The sequence below is a fragment of the Cydia strobilella genome, chromosome 3 (genome assembly GCF_947568885.1).
Source record: "Cydia strobilella chromosome 3, ilCydStro3.1, whole genome shotgun sequence".
In the NCBI taxonomy this organism is placed as follows: domain Eukaryota; kingdom Metazoa; phylum Arthropoda; class Insecta; order Lepidoptera; family Tortricidae; genus Cydia; species Cydia strobilella.
Window position 1 is genome coordinate 10,208,848 of NC_086043.1, and position 25,499 is coordinate 10,234,346.

At 35.8% G+C, this 25,499-nt stretch overlaps 1 protein-coding gene across 1 annotated transcript in view; it reads left to right on the forward strand.

Annotated features, from left to right (window-relative positions):
* Nucleotides 1–747: 747 nt before the first annotated feature.
* LOC134755842 (semaphorin-1A-like) overlaps nucleotides 748–25,499 on the forward strand; it is a 164,333-nt gene continuing 139,581 nt past the window's right edge. The window contains exon 1 of the mRNA XM_063692462.1: nucleotides 748–882. The gene's annotated coding sequence lies outside the window, so the exon portion shown is untranslated. The remainder of the gene's footprint in view (nucleotides 883–25,499) is intronic.

Consider the following 25,499-nt stretch of genomic DNA (forward strand, 5'->3'; position numbering starts at 1 on the left):
TCTATTAAATAGAAAGGAAAATAATAAATATACTTCCTGCCGTCACAAGAATAAGTACTAGTTGTCAAAGTAGAATACCGCACCATAACACGTAGTGTTTTATTCTCTTTGACCATGGCAACTTTAACCATAAACAACATTGTCATTTATCATCTTTTTTAAATTAAGTACCTACAAAATGTTATCATCCAAACTAAATTGATTATCGATGATAATAAATTCCTTTTAGGGAAAAAAACATAAGTAGTCTAATCTGCTACAAATTTTCTATTTTACTTCACCCATCACTGTAATATTCAAAATATGTTTTCTAATAATTTAGATTCATATTAGTTAATCCATACTTCTACACAAATTAACTATGATGTTTATTCTGCAAACATGCGATAGAAATGTAATAATGTCACCAAACAGAAAGTCACTTTATGTTGCCATGAACTTTGCGCAAGGGCGGGCGGTCGCCCGCCTAGTGTCGCGCCGGCCGCCCCACGCGACGCACGTACTCATGACGTCATAGAATAAATACTCATCGTGAACATTACCGATACCGATACTGGCGAATACGTTAACCGTCTCGTAAACGCAGAAATTGTTTAACAACTTGGCAGGACTTTCCAATTAATATTTCAGCATTGTCATTAGATTTAATGAATGTTTATGAATGTTTATAAATGTTTACTTTATTCTAATGCCGATATAAGTGAATAATTGGAACAAAACTCTTAAGTGTTTGGAAATTGATGTGGTGAATAGTTCCTGTTGAAAACACAGTTAAACTTATAGCTGTAGGTGTAAAAGCTGCAGTTAAAGTTTCGAACTACTTGACGAATTATTTGACATTGTCTGTGAAAAGCATATCACATACGAGACGCGCGATTAAAGGTAGGTAACAACTTAGATGTATTTATATATTTACGTACTATTTTATTTAACTTGGATCGATGTCAAAAGAACAAGTTCTGGTCGAAATAATTATCTTGTTTTTTATAAGTCTATACCTACAAAATACTTAGTGAGAGGTAGCTTACTAGAGTTGCTAAAAAACCCTTTCCTCAACTAAGTGAGGAAGAACCCTTTTAGGCGACCCCGCTTGAATGCCCTAGGTAGTTCAAGTACCTTTAGTGCTCCCCTTTCCCTCGTGTTTATTTTAGGCTATCAAAACCAGCGACCGCGCCAAAAACTGCTAAAAATGTTTCATTAAAACTGACGCAACCTCCAGAGTAAACGTTATTGCTTGGCATGGGTATTCAAATGCCGAAGCTTTGATAACTGTCATTTAATTAATATACCTACGCTGAAGGCATTTATCTGAGAATTTCCATTGTTAGCAATCCCAGTTATAAACAAGCAACGTTGCCAGTTATTGATACCTTCAGAGGGCCGCCTTAGGGAAATTGAAAATCAACCAGACTTCGCCCCGGGACGCAAACGTAAACATAAATCTAACCTAAAGTTAATGAACAACAAATACTTACAAACGTCTTCGATATTTAAACAAATAAATAGTACAACACAGTTAAGCCAACTAAATTAACCGCGGGTATTGTTTTCCTCATATTATTTACTAGCTTTTGCCCTCGACTTCGTCTGCATGGAATTAGTTCTAGCAGTCAGAGTAAGAATAGCGCCTGGATAAAATCTAATAGCAATAATTTTGAGCATAATATGCTTACACCAATTAACAGGCAATTCATTAATTTTTCATTTTCACCCTCTTTAAGGATGACTTCCGACATAAAAACTATCCTATTGCTTCCCCGGGACTCAAACTATCTTTATACCAAATTTCAACTAAATCGGTTCAGCGATTTAAGCGTGAAGAGGTAGCAGACAGACAGACACACTTTCGTATTTCACGGAAGACCAGCGCTGTAGCATATATATATGTTAGAGCATATGCTGAGTCGTGTCCATTTGTAGCCTCTATACCAGCAACAATACTGTAATTATTGCATGTTAGTGTAAGCTACAAGTAATTTTAAGTATTTGGTGTATAAGATTTTCTAAGCTTATGTAAGTAGGTGCTGTATGTAGATGGTTTTTGCAATAAACGTTTTTCTATTATATTTTATTCTATTCTATTTATAATATTAGTATGGAAGTATGGATTTAATGCTAATATAGGTATTTTGGTTTTAACTATAAATATGATCCCTAATTATTGGATTATTGTAAAGTCAGTAGGTAAGTAATGAAGAATCCCTCATTTAGGGTTTAGAATTGGTGTTGGTTTTTAGGTTTGGGGAACATTTTAGCATAGGAGGAACTTGTAATTTTCAAATTTTTCATGGGGTGTCTGTAACCACTGATTTCCAAACTTCTCTCAATTTGATTATTATAGATTAGATATAAATTCATTACCACTAAGGGTCGGCAAAATTTGAGAAGAAGAGCCAACCGCAGTAGAAGTCACCAGTTTTAGGAATCTCAAAGAGCCGCAAATGTTGTTTTCACTGGCCTAAGAACTCTAAATCTGATGTTTTTGGTCCCTTGAAGAGCCGCAATCCTACCTTCAAAGAGCCGCAAGCGGCTCGCGAGCCGCTGTTTGCCGACCCCTGCCGGTGCATGGTGACGAGACTGACATAATATGAAGTCAATAAAGTAATAACCCTAAAAAAGTTAATATTTAATATGTCACTGATAATGTTGATGAACATTTACGTGTTGGTAAAGTTTGATTCTCTAAATACGGCCGGTATACCTACTATACTACTGGCGCCATAATTAACGTTAATAATATTGTTGATGGTGCGCGGTGCAATCCGCCTTAAGTGTCAGAAACTTATTTTTCACATCAACCATTCGAAAAGGGGCTTCTGCTTCCCTGCTAGGAGGGATCAAAGTGACAATTTTCTATTCTAGGACACAATTTTAGCTTAAATAATATTTTGGAACATACCAATTTCCTCATAGGTGATGTGAAAAGCAGTATGTTCTCTCACTACGCTCAGGATTCAATGTATGCCTTCGCCGTTAATATGTCATTTTGCTCCGTTGTGATGTGTCACTATTCCATTTCTCATGCTCTGAAAGATTTCTCTTTCATCCCTTCGTTAACAATCTACTATTTATACATACAAAATAAATGAGTACGTCGGTCATGATCCGATTGTACAAAAGATTCATGACTATATAAACGGAAAAACACCAACACAGCTGGGCGTAATTTTTAAGATTCGTGCGCCCAAATTTTAAGGCGAGTAGTCGAAAATATATTCTGTGAAATTATACATTTAGTGCATATCTACATATTATATTTATATATCGTAAAGTGCATGTCTGTTTTATTATTAAACGTTTCGCTGCATGAATCACAATACAGAAAATTTTGTTATGATAACTTTAGTGCTTCTTTCAACAAGCGACTTACGGGGCAAAATATTTACTTCATCATCATCATCATCATGTCAGCCGATAGACGTCCACTGCTGGACATAGGCCTCCCCCAAGGCTCGCCACTCCGACCGATCCTGTGCCGCTCGCAACTTTATTTACTTATATGTGCTAATAAAACCAACATATATTATATGTATAAGTACTACCGGCAACTGCGTTTGATCATATTGACATACCAGCTGCTCTGGACAGCACTTGCTGTCCTTTTTATTACTTCATAAGATAATGTAAAATATATGGTGTTTTCGTCTTGTCACTCTTTTGGTGTTTAAAAAGGCTTAATTTTGTTGTTTACAATATGCCCGAGTTTACTATAAATTAAACTGTCAAACATGCATTTCAGATATGCATAACTTGATTATCTCACTGCATCTCGATAAAAGGATCCTAAATTTATTATGGTAGGAGAATATCCAAGAAAGATCAAGGCCTCTTTTTATTTTATAGGTAGATTATCTGTTAAGAAATGTTAATATATATTTCTGTCACTTAACACACATTTACAGACCTTTAAAATAAAATAAAATTCTGATCGATAATATTTCGTACAATATCAGATTTAAAATATCGCACTAAAATACTTCAAAAACAGATAAGAAAGTTTCAGTTTTGAATGATTTACGGTTAGTTTAAATAGACTTATTAATACAATACAAAAGGTAATCACGGTCTATATACCGCCGTTTAGCCAAAATATTTTTCGCCAAATTTCACTTCCCAACAAACTTATGGCATCAGTTTCATTTCCCAAATGAAATTTTAGCAAGTTTTTTACTTCGCAACCATTTCATTTCCCAACCCCATACTTGCGAAATGAAAATGACGTACTAGGTTGGGTTAGGTTAGGTTGGATTATGAAAATTTGCGAAATGAAATTTTGCCAAATGATAATTTGTGTAAAATAGTTTGGGAAGTAATACTTTGGGAAACGATTTTTGGCAATACATTAGTAAACCATATCCCGGACAATATAAGTCTAAGAAAGTTTCATTTTATCCACAAGAGTGGCAAAGTAAACTGATGCAAAATTTGAGTTGTTTCCTCATATTGGCTGGTAGAAAGGGATGATTTTGATTTGTAATGTTTTACAGTTCATATTTTCCTCGCGTTGGTGTGGTGAAAAATGTTTCACTCAGGAGTAAAGTTTGTTTAACCCTCGTGCCTTGATACCCTCACAACGCTCATGATTCCACTTTTCGAATGACTCTTTACGCTCGAGGTTTAGTTTTGGAATAATTTGATTGCTCGGATATCAATTCTCGTATTCGCACAACAACTTTGCCCCTTGTAAAACAAATAACAAATTAATGAAAAGCAAAGTCGTTTAACCATACTCAGGTTACATTTACGCGTTTTAACTGAAACGTTTAAACCATTCAACTATGTATTGAGGTGCGTCTAGTCTATCATGTCTTTATCGCCCTAAGTAATATAACGTAGAAGTTGGTTAGGCGTTAGTGTCTCTACACCGCTAGTGTGTGTAGTACCTATTAGTAGAAGCAGTTTTGTAGGTCACCCGTAGCCGCGGCCGCCGCAGCTCACCACCACTTTACAGCACGCGGTCAGCTTTCTGATTACACGTTGTCTAATTGATTTTGTATTGGACCACGAGCATTTTAGAATTAAGGTTTCTAGCACAAAGCTCGCAGATATTACAAATAAAACGGCAAATAAAGATAGTTCTGAACCTGTATTTTTCTTTTAAAACTGGGGCGCTTCTGAAATAAATAAGCATACCCGACGTGTCGTCAGGTAACTTGTTGAGTTCCTTTTTTGGATGTTTTCCTTTTTTTATACGCTTCAAAATTGCACTTCGTCCTAAATTTTATCTAGGTCGAACATGGTACCTATTTTATTTCATCAACGGTTCACGGTAGTTTATCTAATGAAATATTTTGAAAATTATTTTATTAGATAATTATAATTTTATGATTATTTTGCATTAAAACGACTATGACCAAAACATTGTACTACTTACTTTTATAGATAGATACCTACTTACTTTTGATTGTTTTCGATTTGTGTTTTTTTTCAAGTACTTAATCACGCTACTAGGAACCTATAATATATATATATATTATTTATTTAGGCAACAAACTGCCTATAAGACCTTGAGTGCCCTACCTTAATAAAATAATTTCTAATCTAAAGTAGCTAGTGTAGGAGCAGAAAACAAGGTTATCATTAAGTAACAAAGTTATCAGTAACTTGAGTGCATCTATATTCATTGATCCATGTATATGTATGCACGAGCAGCTAGGTTGCTTACTCGTACGTATAATACTTACATCTACACGGGGTACACAAAGAATGTTATAAATTATTTATCCATAATTTTATAGCTAATATTATATGTATATGTATATTATGTATACATAAGTTAATGTTTAATTATACTAATATGCAGAAGTTGTTACAAAAGTTTAATTATACATCCTTTTATTATCGTTACCTACTAAACTAAAATAAATAAAAACTATACAATGAAATAAATTGCATACACTAAAGAAGCAGTTACGAGTATACACTAAAGTTTAAATAAATATATAAAAGTGATGTAACCCGGCTTGGCCGGCTTGCTTGCTTGTGGGCCTGGTGACTTTTCTTTAGTATAGGTATGACGTATATTTCATTTTATATTTAATACTTAAAAGTGCTACGTGTAAGTGTGCTTAAACTAAGTTATTTTTCACTCCTCATGCTCGTAAAGTTCGACTAAGTCGTGCGTAGACGACATAAAGTTGCTTATTATGTTCTAAATCATAAAGTAAAATCATCTACCGACCCTTAATGCCTGTTTTTCCATTAGCCCAGCCCGGCACCGGCACCGATACCACCGGCGCCGGTAAGTAAAAAGCGAGCCATACATTTTTGCTTTCCCGGCGCCGGTGTCGGTGCTTATATAACGGTGCTTTTACCTACATATATAATTTTTAGATAATTTAGATTAATAATTTGGATATTGACAACATTGACATTTTTTCAACATTTTTCGGTACTGCTTATTTAATATTTGTAATTATTAGACCGGAGATTGTCGGAGGTGCAAAATGGTAGTTATCAATTTCAAGCCATTCTTAGGGATGCGTAAATGCGTACAAGGGAGCAAAATGACATATTTACGGCGAGGGCGTACAATTGAATCCTAAACGAAGCGAAGGATTCTATAATAGAATCCCGAGAGTAACGAGGGATTCTAAAGTAGAATCCTGAGCGTAGTGAGGGATTCAAGTGTGTTACGCCCAAGATGTAAATAATTTTGCTACCATGTGACATATACTGCTTTTCACATCACCTATGAGGTAATTATTATGTTTAATAATTTTTAAGAAAAAAAAACCGACTTCAATGGGGGATGCCGCTGAAAGTTCACTTATTGTTGATGGTGCACTCTTAGATTCCAGACAATGAAATGAAAAAGACAGCATCTTTTGCCTAATAATGTAGAAAAGGAGGTAAAACCACCCACTTTTCTAGTAGCATTTCGTTTCTTTAAGGGTCCCAGTTCTAACCTAACCTGACCTACTTTTCTGATAGCATTTCGTTTCTGTAAGGGTCACAGCTCTAACCTAACCTACTTTTCTAATAGCAGTTCTGTTCTGTGAGAATCGCAGTTCAAAACCCAACCACCCACCTAACCCACTTTTCTAGTAGCATTTCCGGGTCCGGATCAGAGTCCGGGTCCGTGTCCGGCTGTCCGGGTCCGGCTGACGGGTCCAAGTTTGGGTCAGAGTTCGGTCCGGGTCCGGGTCCGAGTTGGGGTCCATGTTCAGACCCGGGTCCATGTTCAGACCCGGGTCTGGGTCCGAGTCTGGGTCCAAAATTAGGGCTGGGTCCATAAGGAAGAGAACAAATCGCCAAACGTGAACTATGTGTCATTGAAGAGTTCCATTCTGATCATTATCAGCAGTTTCCATTTCATCAAATGTCACTTTTTAAATGTAAATGCTGGATTTGTTGATAAAAAAACAAATATTACTATATGTATGCCTTTCACATTTGAGGAGTTCCCTCGGTTCCTCGTGGGTCTCATCATCAGAACTCGAGCTAGACAAAAATATGTCTTAAAAACTTAAGTTGCTTAACAAACATAAAGTATAGGACAAATCGCCAAACGTAAACTATGCGTCATTAAAGAGTTCCATTCTGATCATCATTAGCAGTTCCACTTCATCAAATGTCACTTTTTAAAATGGAAGTGCTGGATTTGTTTATAAAAATACAAAAATCACTATATGTATGCCTTTCACATTTGAGGAGTTCCCTCGATTCCTCATGGATCCCATCATCAGAACTCGAGCTTGACAAAAATGTTTCTTGAAAACCTAACTTGCTTAACAAACATAACGAAGAGGACAAATCGTCAAACGTGAACTATGCGTCATTGAAGAGTTCCGTTCTGATCATCATCAGCTGTTCCACTTCATCAAATGTCACTTTTTAAAATGGAAGTGCTGGATTTGTTTATAAAAATACAAACATCACTATATGTATGCCTTTCACACTTGAGGAGTTCCTCGATTCCTCATGGATCCCATCATCAGAACTCGAGCTTGACAAAAATGTATCTTGAAAACCTAACTTGCTTAACAAACATAACGAAGAGGACAAATCGTCAAACGTGAACTATGCGTCATTGAAGAGTTCCGTTCTGATCATCATCAGCAGTTCCACTTCATCAAATGTCACTTTTTTAAATGTAAGTGCTTGATTTGTTGATGAAAATACTAAAATCACTATATGTATGCCTTTAACATTTGAGGAGTTCCCTCGATTCCTCATGGATCCCATCATCAGAACTGCTTCTTGACAAAAACGGGACCAATCTGTATGTATATACTTACAATCAAAAAAAGAATTTTCAAAATCGGTCCAGAAATGACGGAGTTATGGAGTAACAAACATAAAAAAAAAAAAAAAAAAAAAAAAAAAACATACAACCGAATTGAGAACCTCCTCCTTTGAAATCTTGAAGTCGGTTAAAAATATTATTTAAGCTAAAAAAATAATGTGCAAAAAATTGTAAAAATAGTGTCTTAGAACAGAAAAGTGTTACTAGCAGGGAAGAAAAGTGCCACTTTGATCGCTCCTAGCAGGGAAGTAAAACCCCTTTTTCGAATTGGTGATGTGAAAAAATATTTTGAAATACTTGCTACATGTCGATAATTATAGCTACTATATGTCGATATTTTATCTTTACCCGAATGATAGTCTAAGACTTTAATTAAACGTGTTTATTTTATTAAATAGGACTTTATAATTACAAAATGAACATGTATTAATCATTTTTAATTTTTATAAATAAAAAAACTTTCATCATTACTAAGAAATTATCGTTATAAATGAATTAAAAACAAAATATAAATCTCTCTTTTATTTCCACCAGGATACCGTATTCTTAATGAATGATCAGGTTTTTTAGATTCTCTGCAGTAATCTAGTGCACAATAAATACATACAACAATTAACTTAATATAATATCTTAGCCAAATAAATGGTACTTGTACATAAAAAACTAATTGTACAGAAAAATCAAGTATCGATATCGACATCATAAATATTTTTGTCCATCCCTAAGAACTTGACAGCTACCATTTTGCACCTCCGATAGCGGGGTCTAGAATTATTTTTGTGATAAATATTTGAATGCTGAAATTCCGGCCAGACATGTAAAGAACTGAATTTGTATTTATTAACATCTTATATATAACTCGTGTTTTATCAAATAAACGATTATCTTATCTTATATATATTTCAACCCAACGATCGTTGCCATAAGAATAATATTTACAGTGAACCGTTAACACCGACTGGCCTGACATGGGCTCTAGAAAATAGCTAGACCGACCTCAATTTTCCAGCGCCGGGAGCACGTTGCTTAATACTTGATTAATTAACCGTTATGCCTAAAAGCCTACATGAATCAGTATAAATAGGTATCCGAATACATTTTCAGTTAAACCTATACGCCCACCCAGTGGAAGCCGTACGAGCCCAATTTCAAAGAAAAACCGCAAATCAATGTACAGTTTAGCGATTTGGCACACGCATACTAGTCAAAACAAAATTTATGACCCGCAGTTCAAAAAAAAAATCCTTTAAGGGATTTTTTTTGTATGGAAAAAAAACAGAAACGTATCGTGTGTGGTATTTTATGAAAGGGCTTTTTGAGGCCCTTCTGAAAATATACCACATCTAATACATTTTAGCCATTTTTTTTTTTAATAAAACAAAAGTAGTTTTCAAAACATACCAAGTTACGATATGGCTGATTTTTTTTTAATGGTTCGTAATATCCTCATATCTAACCCCAAGAAAGCAATTTTGAAAATAATTTCATTTAGTACCTAATTTTTTAATTTTTCAAAATATTCGACTTCAACATTTATTCAGCAAATAAGGCCACAAGGACACTTTTACACGTCAACATTGAATTTATAGAACTAACTGCAACTACCAATTCAATTCAATTATTTATTTCAAATCATTTGATCCATATAGTGTTAGTAAGTACAACAAATCTTAAAACTAATAATTAAGGTTCACTAACTTACAATTTACAAATATATATATATATATATTTTTACATACAATTACAATTTACAAAACACACACATAGGTACAATAAATTATAAAATAAAATACAATAATAAATAAAATAAAATCTAGGCAATCTAGATACAATTCAAACTAGCGTATTACAATTACTTAGAGATGTATGTGAACTAATCTTTTTAAAATACATTTTTTTGTTTATTTATTAACTTTAAAACTGTGATATAAATATGATTACTTCAATATTTCAAATCAAATTAATTTTAAATAATTTTATACAACAATTTTTGCTCATTAATTGAATTACATAATTTATATTAGATATTTTTTTAAATTAAATTTTGAATTTTATTCATTCATGACTTCCCAAATGTTATTGCTGAAATGATATAAATATCATTTTTAACTACTATTTTAATGTAATCGAATCTATCTTTTTTTTCTGAAAAATTAGTTAAAAAAATATTATATAAAATTAGTATTCATTTAAGCATATTTGTAATTAAATTGTTTTAGAAATAACGATTGTACCTATGTCGAAATGTATTACTATTTTAATTAAGCTGTAAAATTATGTGCTTGTATGTGTACTTGTACTTCAATGTGTTTATACATGTAACTAAATGTGATTTTTTTCTGAGATATAAAGAGGCTATAATAATAAGGTTTCTTAATGTCGAACTACATAAAATAAACTAGACATATTGACCGGGATGTGTGTGGACCGTGATTACCTTTTGTATTGATTATGAGCTCCCGATATTACGTGGCAGTTACATGCATCTTGCATGCATGCACGGGCGACCCGTGAACAAGATGCATGTAACTGCGTCGATATATCGGGAGCTCAAAAACAATACAAAAGGTAATCACGGCCATATCCCGGCTAACCGTGAATTATTCAAAACTCTTACATAAAAAAAACTACAAAAATAATTAAAAAAAAACATGTATGTACATTGTACATACAAAAAAATCTAAAATTATTTATAGGTGTAAAATTTTAATAAGTGTCAGAACTCAAGAGCTATAAGATTAGTTTATCAAATTATCCTCGGAGATGTATAGGGTCCCCAAGAGTCAAAATCCTGTATAATTAACATATTAATTAAGAGAAAAGTAAACATACCTACGGGAACCGAATGAGGCCTCTCACTGTAATTATACTCGAGATACAGTTACTAAGTATAATAGCTCGATATTGAAAATATACCTTATGACCATTATACCAAAAGTAACATTATTTATTCCGTTGATTAGGTATTACGGTAGTATGCCATTTATTACCTTATTCAAATCTACGATATATCAAACTATATTATATGAAAAGTAATTATAAAAAATGTAGTGCACCCATCGTCAAGACTGTCAAGAGCTATTAAATTATTCGTGTATTAGGTATAATGAGTGCCCGTGTCCATTTCCGTTCAGTAACAGCTTCCTTCCACGGCATGACGGCACGGCCGCCTCAGATAAAACTCCGTGCCTCGCGCTGCACGATGCTCGATTATCTATGCATGAGTTTTTATTCCTAAGGACTAAAAAGTAACAATACTAAACCGGTTTCAAACCCGCCCGCCGCGCGCCGCGCCGGTAGAGAAAGACAGAGGTTTCTGTTTCTTTGTGGTTCACTGATCTGATCATGTAGGAAGGTTCGTAGCCTCGTAGCCTCCTCGAGTGCGAAGGAGAAGCAAGATTGTTTTTCTTTTTTACGGACGACGGGAACCGAAGTTAGCCGAGCGTGGCCGCAGCGCCTGCGTTGCTTACTACGGTCCAAGTGACGTTTTTTATTTTTGTGACGTGAATCCATTGATTGTTGGGTGACCATTGTGTAAAATTGAATACGAGATACATTTTATGTTAACTATCAATTATGTTCAACTAATATTCTAGTGTCTTCATGGTTAAACTTGTCAATACTATCAACGCGAGTTTGAATAAACTGAATTATCAGACAATCAACAAGAAGGAAGTGCCGGCAAGTTTGCTTATAAGGAGCAGCACCGTGGCTGTTACTGCTTTCTTTCTTAACATTTAATCATTGTTAAGTGTGATAATGTGATGGAGCAAACTGAACTCTTTGTTCGAGGCGTTTAACGAGATTGAAAGTAGGTGAGTGCTGAACTGATTCTCGTAGGAATAAGGCTGAGTGCGCAACCGCGGTGAAGGTCCCGCTACCATTGAGCACGAAGGTAAAGTCCAATTAAATTAATTTCATAACAGCGCAAAGCTTTTAAATTATTCACATTTGCCTTAAAAGTAATTACTACCAGCAACACTAGAGTAAACTACCTCTATTAAAATGATCTTGAACGTTAAAAAGGTATAAAATTCTTTTGATATGTTGAAAAGGTTTGCTGTCAGAATGTTAGTACCTAATTTGTATCTATTAATCATACACTGGGTAATTACAATGTTGTTATACAAACTTATTTGATGCTCGTAACATAACCCTATGTAATTAGTACCTACTACTGCCAAGTTATAATTACCTATGTATATACCTTTCACTATTAGGTAATTTAGGAATGGGACATAATTATGGGACTAGCTTAATTTGTTTTTCCACGGTCGCGCGAGATGTTAAGCAGGAAATTCGCACAGTGTCTAAAATTCAGCAACTAGGATTTCTCTTTTCGCCTCGCCTTTAGTTCGTTGGTGAAAACTTTCCACCAACGAACTAAAGAGCTGGAAAGCATCTCTCTTTCTTTCATCTTAAGAGATCGCTGTGCATATCACCTCCTCCTCTTATTATAAAAAAATATAGCTGACGGCTGACGTTTTCAAAAAAATATTTCATAAAACTCGTCATCGATATCGTATTTTAGGTTTTTGCAAAAGTCGTCATTGGTATCGTTTACTAGGTTGTAGAGAGTGCAAATTTCGAAATTTTTTAATCCAAGATAGCGGACATGCACTGTTACGTAAAAATCGTTATGGCTATTGTTTTCTAGGTTCTCTTGTTTCTTTTATTTCAAAAATTTGGCCATAATTATAGAATCCAAGTTAGCTGACATGTACCTACTTTTTTTCGTCAAATCGTCATGGATACCATTTTCTAGGTTGTAGGGGTGCGGATTTCGAAAATTATGCCGATACGAAGTTCGCCGGGATCGCTAGTATTTTATACATGTCAATAAACAGGATATATAATAAATAGGATGTCAAACCTACCAACTCAATAAAAAGTATTTAGTAGGCAACAATTCGCAGCACGTGCTACCCTGAAACTAGGATAGAGGTACCGCTTTTGGCCATCTTTGCACCGTTTTTGGCCTTAATTTGAGTCAATACATAGAATACGGTTATATTACAATAATATATTTTTTAATACAGGTGCTCAAAAAGTGCTACTTTTCGTGGCTGTTTAGCGTGCGGAAAGTTGGTTTTTGCGAACTAGTGCTTTTTACTTTTTCAATTTTTTAAAATTTTTACTTGTTCCAATTCATGACTACTTATTGATGAGTGTTAATATTAGTTTCTTTTAAACGTCGTAATTAACTTAAAAACCTACTGTTAATGTAAGAATACAAAAAAAATGCATATTTCATATTTTATCCTCTTCATCATTATAAGTATTATAACACGTTTATTTTTTAATGTTGAAAAACCGTTCTTAATGAGTTGTCTGAATGGAACGGAAGCCTGTCAAAGAAGAGGCGTATTTTCTTACTGCAAGAATGTTTTAAGTTTCCAAAGGCAACATTCGATATTGTTTTTATAAATATACGATACACAAATAATCGTAAATAACGATATTTAGGTAATAATAGTACAATGTTTTAATATTTACAATTGTTTCTGTCTTATAGAACATGCATTGGAAAAAAAACATTCATTGAAGTGGGTTCAATAATAATAACAAAATCTATTCTTAAAATATTTATCAGTACGGTTTTTACTCACTATTATTTTTAGTCGCTTTTGGCGACATGTTTCCCAAAGAATCCGAAACATGTCGCCAAAAGCGACTAAAAATAATAGTGAGTAAAAACCGTACTGATAAATATTTTGAAATATGTCTCACGATAGTTTAAGTGCGAAAATCTATTCTTGTCGAATAAAAGCTAGAAAAACACCTCTTCATAATGTCAATATCAATGATGTCAGTGTCACAGAATTAATAATATAAAAGTTTGGAATTCCATTCCTTACTTGTTGCTTTTCTTATTTTTTCGCAACTGTATTAAAAAACGTCGTTCGATACACGTGCGGATATGTCATTCTTCACTCGTCCCGAGTCTTGCCTCTCGGTACTCGTGAAGTAATGACATACTTTCCGCACTAGCTTCGAAATGTACTATTATACAATCGTGATATACCTAATAGAGAGCTTTTCAGTTGAGTACCGTGTTTAGGCAACAAAGGTTGCTGAGTTGCCTAAGTGAGGCACGAGATTGAAAAGCTTGATTATATTACTATTGTGTACAATACTTTTTCTACGAGTCATCTAAAATAATACCTTTTTTACTATAAAACCTAAATAAATTAATGAAAATTATTACTACAAAAATGTAGTACAAAAAACATCAACGCGCACCTGTTGTTGCCCGTTAAGTCTTGTCTTTTCTATGGGAGCGCGGCGGCACGTGATTGGTCAATTGTTTTTATAGTTGACTACAGCGTATCCAAATGAATATTATAGTTGAGTTGGGAGCCCATACATGAAAAGTACGCAATTATAGTTTGGTATACGAAATCTTAATTCAACCATTACAGTCGACAAGTAGAAAAAACCAGCCATGTGCGAGTCGGACTCGCGCACTGAGGATTCCGTACTTTTTAGTATTTGTTGTTATAGCGGCAACAAATATACATCATCTGTGAAAATTTCAAGTGTCTATGTATCACGTTCACGGTTCATGAGATATAGCCTGGTGACAGACAGACGGACAGCAGTCTTAGTAATAGGGTCGCGTTTTTACCCATTGGATACGGAACCCTAAAAATACTATTTTGAGCTTTTGAAGGTTTATACGGTAACGAATCGAGATGGTAATGGTATATAAATATAATAAATAAATTGATATTTTCGTATACTAAGACAATACATGGCCATCAAGGATACAGTGGCCCGGTACTACCCTTACGAGTCTTACGACAACATAGCAGGAAAACGCAATAAAATTAATACTGTACATCGTTAGGAACTTCCATTTGACAAAACTACAGTTTGTTAACACAGTTTGCTAACTGCGTTATATAATGAGATCATTCAATTGGTACATTTAGAGGTTCACTTAATTACAGAACAGGGCTTTTATTTCGGACCTTAGGCGACTGCTGTCTTAATGATAACAATTAAGTAAGCCCTTTTCAGGAACGAAAAAATATATCACTGATTTCGTTGTGTGCGTCGGACTTTCACACAATTTTAAATGTCTCTTTATCACAAGGATTCGGCCTTGACCATTATTTTGAATATTTCACCATCTCACCTGACTTACTACTTCATTTACCTACTAATTTAACAATTTTAACAGCGCAAAGGTTGCGGGTCAAGCTCAACGGCTCTTTAACAAAAGTTCAATGGAGTAGGTTGAGAACTTGAGTACCTACGCATTGAGTTAATTTGGGTTTCGTTAATCGGGGACCTCTAGTTGTGAAAGTTTTACTGCAAATTGAAACGTAAATCATACTGGTAAAAGACGCGCTTGCTGAATTGAATCGTCATGGACTAGGACCTAGGACTAATATTTATACGTGCGTAAATATATACGTATGATTCCGGGTTTATATGGCTGAATTTGAAATATAGTGTGTGTATATATAATGTAGTTGAAGTGGTTATCTGGGAGAGATAGCTTTTCAGCGATAATTTCGCCTGTTTATACCTCTACTTGTGTTGCTGTCTACTTGTGTATTTTCTGTATTATTTTCTACTATTGAGTATAAATTTGTATTATATTGTAGTCCCTGGTTTTCTTAGTTTATGTATTTGAGTTTGGTTTCTATGTACCGGGGATAATTGAATCAGTAAAACTACGACATGCTGCCCATTCGTAAAGATTAATTTTCACATCGTATCAGGATGCCGGTGAATCTGAGAAATGAAGACCAAAGTCATTATTATTATATGTCGTAGTGCAACATCAAAGTTGAACAATATATTTGAGTTACATAAGCACGTGCGGCGCAGCTTTCCCGCGGGGTCAGGCGACAGGATCGCGGCCCGGAGTAAATCTCAGCCGCGATGAACTCGGGATACGTCTGACTTATGCTAACGAGTAATCCGTGCACCTAATGCCCGCCCATCCATCGGCTTTGCCTTACTTTCATTATTAAGGTATAAACTCTAACCTTCGTCCGTAAGGCGTGTGTACATTTGACTTTATTTGACTACCAAAATATTGGACATAATTACGACTATACATTCGAAAGAAAATATTTTAGCTTGTTATACATATATCTCTTATACTTATCTGGTATTACAACTGTTACAGTAGGAAATCCGTTCCTCTTTTACAAATAATAATTGGCCCATGTTCTTTCTCAAAAGGCTCAATATTAATGATACTTAGTCCCCTTAAGGTTTAAACTCTAACCTCCAATGTTAAGTGAACATTTCACTGATTAATGAGATATGTAATGTAGACTACAGTTTGTTAAACGGGAGTTTCTAATGACGGTCAGCATTAATTTGGTAGCGTTTTCCGGCCGTCATTACGTTGTTTTACAGTACTACGTGCTGCGAATAAGTTGCTTCATTAAATTCGTCTATGACTGACTCGCAGGAAGGCAACTAGGTAAATGTCAAGAAGTTCGATGCTCTACAGTTGGAAGCTTTAGAAATGAAGCAAATTGAAATTATAAGTTTTCATTTGTTTGGAGTATATCGTGAACACGTCTGAATAGGATATATATACATAAGTATTACGGCAACCAGAATAAACTAGTGGCTTTGATGTGACCTGTACAACCCGCGAACCCCCATGGCACCACTGTTTTACAAAAAAACTAGTACTATATTTAATTATTTATTATGTTTAAATTTTAGCATTATGCGTAGACTGCTAGATTATTGCTATTCAGTTGGTCTTGCCTGAGCACTGTAATAAACAATAGAACATATTTAATTATTGTTTAAATATTAGTCGAACGAGCGAGCGAAGCGAAGTGAAGTTCTTACATTCAACTTGGAACACACGGCACGGCCGGCTAGGGGCACGTCCCGGCATTTCGATGTTTTTTTTTCATATTCATATCTTTATTGCTATCATGTTCATCAGAATACAGGTGTTACAAAAAATACATTTGTAGGTACATAACACCCTGTAAGGGGATTGCAACATTCTTAAATCTAGGTGTATTTTTACATTTCTAGTACTAATCATAATATGTACTTAATTAAAATAATATCATTAATACATAAATTTAATAAAAATCGAATTATTAAATATTAAATAATTAAATATGCGTCAAAATATTGGCTTACAATCTTTATTGTTCATGAAGAATTTAAATTAATTAGAATTATACTTTAAAATTTTAGTGTTAATTATAGTAGGTATGAGAGTAAAGATACTGGCAGGTAAAAATGAATTATTAGTTTTCCGAAAAAACTCATTAGTACAATAAAAGTTTTTCTGTAGTAGATATTTTTTTTATTGGGTTTTAAATTTGGGTAGGCTATTTTCATTCTTTAGGTCAGCTGGCAAATTATTGTAAACTTTGACGCACATTGCAAACGGTCCGTTATGTACCATTTGTAACTTTGAGGTTGGTCTTTCCAATTTACTTCTTGCACGTAAGTTTTCTGGTCGCGAATGTCGTGGAAATAAATTCATATTTCCTTTAACAAACATGCTCGCCTCTGATATAAATTGATGGCAGAGTTAAAATTCCTAGCTCTATAAAACATTCCTTATAGCTATCTCCCATGCCTATATTACAAATTATTCTAACGCACCGCTTTTGTAACCTAAATAGATGAATAGAATCTGAGCTATTTCCCCACAGCACTATACCGTACGACAACCAAGCATGTGCGTAAGCATAGTAGGCGCACGTGGCAGTTTTTGTATTTGTACATATTTTTAGTTTACGTAGTGCGTATATAAATATTTAGTTTTGTCATTATTTTGTTAATGTGTTCTCTCCAGTTAATTGTGGTGTCTATAGTAATGCCCAAAAGAGGGAATGTATCCACAAACTAGTTGGGTGCCTTCAAACGAGTAATTTAGGTTTATTGCACTTCGTTGATGTGGCTTAAATTCTAACAGTTTTGTATTTGTAAAGTTGACTTGTAGATTGTGGTCGGCTAATCAAGTTGTTATGTCCGTTAGCACAGAGTCCAATTGATTTTTCAAGTCATGATCATCTTTACACGATATAGCGAGAGATATATCATCCGCGAATAAAGTGGTGGGTTTTAAAACTGAACTATCAGAGGATAGTTTGATGGACAATAACTTAAATAAATTTGTTCTAATTTACATAAATGAAATTGGGTTAACGTGTAGATAAAGCCATTATATTTTAGTCATTAAATTATGAGCAGGCTCGATCAAGGGGTTATGGAGCTAGAAGAGCGTAGAAGGCCAAAAAGCTATTTCTCTTCTATTCTGGTCATCTTATTTGCAAGAAAGTATGGTCGAGTTGGGTATCAAATGAAAGTGCTCGGTTTATACATTTTTATAGTTTATCAAAGGACTGTCTTATTTCAAACATAGACAGAGAGAATCATACTATCTTTGTCTTACACTAGTATTATTAGCACCCAAAAGAAAAGGATCAGTATAGTTTTTTTTTGTTCTTATTTACTGACAATTTGGTTTGACCAACTGTAATGTAATTGGCAAGATTTATAATAACGAAATAAAATTAACAAAATATAGGTAGGTATTTGACATTTGACAGGAAAGATTACGGGTTACCACAGATACATTTTACTTTAATCTCTATGGGGACTCAAATTTATCAGTTTAAGGACTCCGCAGACCTTGCAATAAATCGCACGCGGTTTTCGATCCTTTGCCGTCTAGGTAGGTGCACTCAATGGATCTAACATTTTGGCGAACCGCGAATTCTCAGTTCGGAGTGAACTACTAGTTATATATGCTCTTTAAAGTATTCTTTAAATTCTTCGTCACTGGCTGGAATGAAATTCCGTAAGTAGGCCACGGAGGCGTCGTATTTGACAAGTCTAAATGTCATTACTAATGTTTCTTGGGAAGCCAGACAAGCGACACTCACCGAATACTCAATTGGATCTTCGTTTGCTTCTTACGGTTAAATATCCTAATTTAACACAAAATGTTTTAGGGTAGGTTCCTTCTTTGACAACAAAACTTTTATAGGTATTCCAAGAATGATCCTATCTTACCGTTGTTCGGTTTCGTTTACAACATTTCTCATTTCCAACACATGCCAATCTAATTCATCAGTTGATGGATTAATAAACAAACACAGGAATTCATTTTACTATGTAAACAGGAAAGCTAATATTACTTGCGTTTGGAAAATTTGTCTTATTTGTCATATGGGACGAGGGGTGGATAAAAATCTATATCACCGCCAATTTCCACAAAACCGCCAGTGGGTTAGAATGTGTTGAATTTTCTAGTTAAGGTCAATCAAAGCTTAAATCAATTAAATGTTATAAAACTTATAATTTTTCGAAATAGTGCCAATACTTGATTTGGTAACCGAGCTAGCTCTATTTGATTATGCAATCCGGAATCCTGTTGATTTGCATTTTTAGGGTTCCGTACCCAAAGGGTAAAAACGGGACCGTATTACTAAGACTCAACTGTCTGTTTGTCTGTCTCTCATGAATCGTGATAGCTAGACAGTTGAAATTTTCACAGATAATGTATTGCTGTTACCGCTATAATAACGAATTGGGCGAGTCCGACTCGCACTTGTCCGGTTTTTAGACTCCGACAATCCGACCGACCAGCCATTATTAGAATATTGTGATTCAGTTCTCATAGTAGCCATTGCAAGCTTAGGCTGCTGAAACAGATTGAACCAACCAATTATTAGAGATCGTTTAGTACTGAAATTGATTGATGGCAATTTGTATCAATTGCATAGGTATAAGAAGTGTGCCACAGTTGGTCGACTATATTGCTATTCAAGGACATTGAGTAATGACTTAATGAGTAATGCTTCGAAGAATAATAATATAGTAGTTAATTCATATAGAAAGTTTTACTAACTTAGCTGCTTTTCTAAAATGTTCAAATTTATTTGACGTGTAATGTAACTTGTAAGATAATAAAACAGCCAAGGGTCAGACTCATTTTTTAGGAATAAATATATCTGTGCGGAATTAACTTTAGAGAGTAGATCTGGCTAAGTCAAAATGTCCGTCATCGCTTAAAGCCAAAGCTAAAGCTAAGCTTACCATAACTGCGAAATCCCTGCGACGACGCGACACGACATGTCAGACAAAATCCTGATGAATGGCAACCCTACTTCCACTCATTGATTTCCATTAGTTCTCACATTTTGCCTCGATGCTGTTTTGCCAGTTTAAAAAAATACATACATGTAAGTATATCAGATGATTTATGTAAAAATATAAATTTTAATAAATTTTTCTCTGGGACCACAAGACCAATGTCGCTTCCGAAACGTCGGAGATAATTTTCTAGCTTAATTCTATGCGATTTAGTCCAGTTTTAGTTAATAAAAACTTACAAGTTAAAGTTTGTATTCGTCCACATATGCGGGCATTTAAGAGGTTGAGTTGAATTAATATTGTTCATATCCGAAGATTTGTCTTGTAAGGAGTCATTGTAAATTGGGGTAAAAATAGTTTCCCAAATAGTTTAAGGGAGTCAGGAAAATCGAACACTGTCATCAGAATGATATCTAAATGATGTCATTTAGTCATCTCCCATTTCACTCGTAGGTACTTGTCGGGTACATGTATTCGCGCAAGCGAGACGCACCATAACTAAATGACATAATTTGGCCTGAATATTAACAAAGTTAGGAAACATTGCTCAACAGCAATAAAAGCGAGCAACATCGTGAGGAAACGACTATGCAGCAAGAAGAAATATAATAAAATAAAAATTGGTAAGTTTTCTCCTTATTTACAAACGGTTGCACTATTCCCCAGTTATTTTAAACAAAACTGCAGTATCTTATAATTGTATTGTGTATATGAGTGTAGTCTTTAGAATGGATCTACAACAGAAAAGTTAGTTCCTTAATACTCTAATAGAAGTTTCTCTTATCAAGACAAGATGAAATGATTCCTTTCTCTAAAGCGACTTGAACACGCTACTGAAAATAACTTTTTATATAAGAGAATTCGAATAAAGTGACGCAGTCAGAGACAAAAGTTGCGAAACTCAATAATATAATGACAGTTGTTAGTTATCTTCCGAGGCCGTGCTTAAGTAACCGCAGTCAGGCTCGACGCATTACTTCAGGATTATTTAACGTTACGTGGCTGCTGAGATCAGCTCTGAAGGGAACCGTTATCTCAACGCAGTATATTTTAAGTAACGAGTGCTCAGTGAAACAGATGTTAGTCTCCTTAGATCAATGATATGGAATCGATGAATTTTTCATGTCATTTGACCGATATGGCCTAGCTACGAGTAGCTAGTCGGTAGTGACCCTGCCGCCGATGATCCTGGGTCTTGAGGCCCGTTAAGGGCATTTATTTGCGTGATGAGCACAGATATTTGATCCTGAGTCATTGTTGTTTTCTATGTATTTAAGTATTTGTATTGTACATTATAGGTATATATCGTTTTCTGAGTATCCACAACACAAGCCTTCTTGAGCTTACTGTTGGACTTAGTCAATTTGTGTAATTTCGTTCTACACCTGCCATTAAGTCATGTAAAACCTTGAAAAAGTTGAGCCCTAGTATGTATTACGTATTTTTAAACCCCCGAAACATTGAAGCTATTAGTGCCTACTTTTTTATAAAGTTGGATATAGAATAACCAAGTGTACTACTGATGAGGCTAGTTCAGATTTTAGGGTAATCAACAACCAATAAACATTGGCATTTCGTTCGCGTAAAAAACGCACGCGTAACTTGCACTAGTTGCACCCTTCTCCCGGACTAGCACGTACACCTATAGCAATTAAAGCAACATGACTACGACGAGCGTAACAATAGAGAACACTTTCATTGCAACAGCAGAGATACAAAAAAATTGCCATCGAATAACAAATACTCCCACTTATAATGATTAGAATAAGAGCTTTTGTTAAGGTAATCAGAGAGTAACTTTCTCGTGACGTTTGTTTTGTTGTACGAGATGCGAAAACACTACTACTTAGTACTGGCGGTACGGCGTAATTCACTAAAATGCTGCAAATACAATTTTCAATCGTGCCTGAATGCCGGATAGGTCTGTGCCTTCGATGCCTAACCTGAGTAACCTGTCAACGAATGACAATATGGCGGACAAATGTTTGAAATGTCACCGTATTTAAGAATTATTTCGCTTGAAATTTGTTTTTTTTTGGCAAGTGTGATGATAAACATTGTGTGTAACTCCGGCGGTAAGAATATTGCAAATTCGAGTCTTTAATGCACTCCAGCCTGCGGCTGTCGTGCATCTAAAGACCTCTTTTGCAAAATTACACTTACCCCCCACGTTGCACAATGTACTATTTATTCTACATTTTATATGCATTTATTTAATATACTTAAGTGATACATAATATATAGCTTCATGCAGCCAAGCCTTACCAATGGGCTCAGTTAAACGGTAGCCTCAGCTAAAAGTGTATCGAAAATTTATAGATCGACTGCACGATTTTAAAAATAAATAAGCGTTAAAAACAAATCTTTATTTATCTTTGTAATACCATTATTTACTTCAAAAGGCCGGCCTTTACTATATACACACGAATCACCATAAAAAAAAGCTTTTTTACTTAAGGAGTTCACTATTATGTAAACTCGTAAACTATGAACTTATGTTTTGCAACTTTTGCATGTAAACGACAATAGGAAAAGTTTTACAAGATGCACTCGTACAGTAGGTGTGGGGTGCAGGGAGCTAGATGTCGTTTAGAGTAAGTGGTCTCATCCAATTAAGAGAACGCCCGCTGGATTGCTTCCAGCGTTTTTGTAATTGTCCTTTTGCACTTGTTTTTACTATTACAATGGCGGAAACGCCTGTTTCATCCTTATTTTCAACTTGTATACGAGATCTTCGATATTCGCTTTCAACTTTAGTTTCGGGAAATTTCCTGTTTCACCTATTCCTGCCCTGCCGTCATACTAACTAACACACTGAGACTCATACGAATATGGTTACCGAGTGGGACCCACGGAACACTAGATGGTGCTGGCCGGGGTGCAGGTAGGCCGAAAAGGAGATGGCGGGACGACTTGGACGCATTTTATCCGGATTGGCGGGAAACTACAAACGACAGGGTCGAGTGGAGGAAGCGAGGGGAGGCCTTTGCCCAGCAGTGGGACACTAAATCAGGCTAGGGAAAAAAAAATACTACATATGATTGTGGAGTGTGTAGGAAACATAATATATTTTACGAGTAAAATACGTGTTACCCACAGCCATCTTCCTCAACATTGCCCTCCATGTCAAATATTGCCTGTGATTATTTGCAAAACAGCTGATCTAATTACGAAAACCTAATGGGAAAATTAATTGTGACCATTATTAGAAATTAGATGTTTTGCCAAAAAAAATTATTTTTGGTACAAGCTTTTATCGCTGACTGTACTTTTTTTTAAAGCAATGAATATTCATCTAGACATTTCTAAAAACCCCAAACTCAATTAGGTTGTTGTTTTATCACAGAGTTCCTATGGGCTCCACCTGTCTCCATCATCAGATCAGCTCGATGTTATCATAATATTGCATTGTCACCCGATTTATACATATGTATGAAAGTTTGGGGTGTAGTGGGCTTTCAGTGTCGGATCCACCCAGTCGGCCTATTGGCGGGGGACTACCTAGTTAAAATCACTGATGCCCATGAACTCTCACCAGTGGCTCCTCGTAGTTGTTTGCACGCAGCTGCCACACCCCGGGCAACCACGTCGACTCGTGGGCCGAACCTGGTAGAGGGGGGTTTAGGTGCTTGCACCTAAGCCTTGCGGTCGCTCCCCGCATAGTGCATAGTGTCTGCTTCGGCTGAATAGCAGTCCGCCACCGGTGGCGAGGTAGCTAGGCAATTGTGGAGGGCCTGAAGGGTAGCGATAGGAGACCTGTTATCGCTACCTAGATACTGCATCTCTACTTCTCTCCGATCGTAGCGGCTATCCGTTCCATTGGAACAAGGGGGGTAAGGACAAGAGGGTGCGTCTGTGCTTGCGCGAGCACTTACGCACCATAATATATCCTGCGCAACGGACTGTTTCTGGATACTGGTAAATGAACATGGAAAGTCCTGTGGCGATGGGTTGAGGTAGAGAGGTCTGGCTTTGCAAGTTGGGCTTTGTCCAAGACCTGCACACAGGCGGCGCGGGGAGAGTGGTCGTTTTTGCGCTGCACTGGAACAACAGTACATGACAGCAGTGCTGCCGAATCTGCTGTACTCGTCTGAGACATGGGTCCTTTACCGTAAGCATATACGTACACTCGACAGATTCCACCTTAAATGTCTCCGAGACATCATGAACATCAAATGGATGGACCGGGTCAGAAATACAAACATCCTGAGGCGCGCAAATGTTAGAGGCATTGAGGTGTATCTGATGAGGCGGCAGCTGCGGTGGTGTGGGCACGTGTCTCGGATGTCAGAAGACAGAGTGGCGAAGCGCATCTTCTTTTCAGAACTCCAGAATGGTAAGCGTAAATGTGGTGGCCAGCACTTACGATACAAGGATGTTCTGAAAAGACATATGAAGAGATGCAAACTACAACCCTCGGTCTGGGAGCGGAAGGCAGCGCAGCGGCCCGAGTGGCGGCGCCTCATTCACGATCGAGTCACTGATTTCGAGACTGAACGCCGCAGTGAGCTCGACAAGAAACGAGATGAGCTTAAGGCTCGATCGCCAACCTCGATTCCCTACAACTATGTAGGTGGTGCCCAAAATGTGCTCGAGTATTTAGCAAGAAGATAGGGTACGTGAGCCACCTAAGGGCGCACCAGAGAGCGGATCAGCTACACGCTAATAACGCGAATTAAAAATTGCCTACTCCAGAGCACACAGTCGCTGTGGCCGAAATCGGTCAGGAGAGCATCATCATCATCATGTATGAAAATTTTCACCTACAATGAAAGTCGGGAAGTGGGTCAAATTTAACTTGCAAGATTTGACCCGTAGGTACATATTTACTATGTACATACTTAGGTACATTGCAGGTTAATAAAAAGCTTGTAATAAAGACAACTGTTTTGTAAGGACTCACGGTTTTTTTTAGCGGCATTGTTAGGTAAAATATACCCATTGAAAACATTACATGTAAAAAGATGCCAGTCTCGCAACGCAATACTTTTACTACAAAAAAGTTTAGAGATGTAATGTGATACCAAGTCGGTTATTTTAGTCAGTGCCAGGGGGTGTTAAAACCGCGTCAATATTAGATATCTTGAATTTTTAATACGTATAATGACTTGGCCATCGCACGGCTGCATAATTTATTTAT